Source organism: Octopus bimaculoides, chromosome 1 (assembly GCF_001194135.2).
Source record: "Octopus bimaculoides isolate UCB-OBI-ISO-001 chromosome 1, ASM119413v2, whole genome shotgun sequence".
NCBI lineage: Eukaryota > Metazoa > Mollusca > Cephalopoda > Octopoda > Octopodidae > Octopus > Octopus bimaculoides.
In genome coordinates this window covers 12,570,951-12,572,002 of record NC_068981.1, presented here as the reverse complement: position 1 = coordinate 12,572,002, position 1,052 = coordinate 12,570,951, and the positions used below count along the sequence as shown (strand labels likewise).

General features: G+C 41.3%; 1 protein-coding gene and 1 long non-coding RNA gene across 4 annotated transcripts in view; one reads left to right on the top strand and one right to left on the bottom strand.

The window, feature by feature from the left end:
• Positions 1–1,052, top strand: part of LOC106870672 (beta-1,3-galactosyltransferase 5) — a 265,603-nt gene that overhangs the window by 26,861 nt on the left and 237,690 nt on the right. The window lies entirely within an intron of this gene.
• Positions 1–1,052, bottom strand: part of LOC128251597 (uncharacterized) — a 185,744-nt gene that overhangs the window by 62,244 nt on the left and 122,448 nt on the right. The gene's annotated exons all lie outside the window — the stretch shown is intronic.

The window sequence follows — 1,052 nt, the reverse complement described above, 5'->3', positions numbered from 1 at the left end:
TATATATATATATATTCTTTTATATGTTTCAGCTCAAACGCTGTGGCCATGCTCTGGCACTGATAGTCTAATTAGCTTGTCAATGGCCACTCTTATTCCATTGGCATTTGGTGAAGGTAGGAGTTCAACCCCATTGTCCTCTTTTGAGTATCTTCCTGTGTTATAGGTTCATCTGGAACCCTGGAAAGCAGAAGACAAAGTTGTTTCTTGGAAACACCTCTCTGAAGATCTCTCAGATGTTTTGGTAGTGGACTAAATAGCTGTGCGTCCCTCTAATTACAAGTTATTGCAGTACATGTTCCCCGCTCTTGATGTGTAAGCTGAGAGCTTTTGGAACAATGCAGTGACGTCCATTTCTGGGGTTAGTATAGCTCTTGAAACCGAAGTTTGGTGCCAACCCCTCAAGGAGCTTCTATAAGTATACCACAGTATACCTCCCCTATCTTCGCTCCAGGCAGTAGAGTCGTAGTTTATTCAGTGTCTTCCAGTAGCTCATCTGTTCCATTGATGCGATCTCCCTAGTGTAGTACCATTGAACTGCCTCAAGTCCCACAATTAATTTTGACACTTTGGGGTGACCATATTTCAGATCAGAGATCCAGATGGCTGAGTACAAATGTCTTCCGTAGAACCAGCATAATTTCTTCGTCCCTTGTTTTGAAGGTTCTCAGAATCCATCCGAACATTCACTTGCACATTTTTACCATGCTGGAGATATGTACATGAACACAGTTGTCGTTGCTTAGTCCCCTAGATCACGCACTGTATTTGACTCAGGGATTGCAGCTCCTTTTCGTCTTAAGTATCGTTGTTACAGCATGTGAGCACTAGCCAAGTGAGAGTGGAGGGCTTGGAAGTTCCCTCCATGAAGTTGCTTGCTGTTGTCTTCAGCCCATTTATATTTGGAATCTAGGTCTGTTTTTGTAGGAAATCATCAGCATCGGAAGGTTCCTTGACCACTTATATTTCATTTGTGTCGTCAGCATAGTTATTAAATATAGCTGTCTATGTAACTGATGGCCTAATATACAATATATATATATATATATATA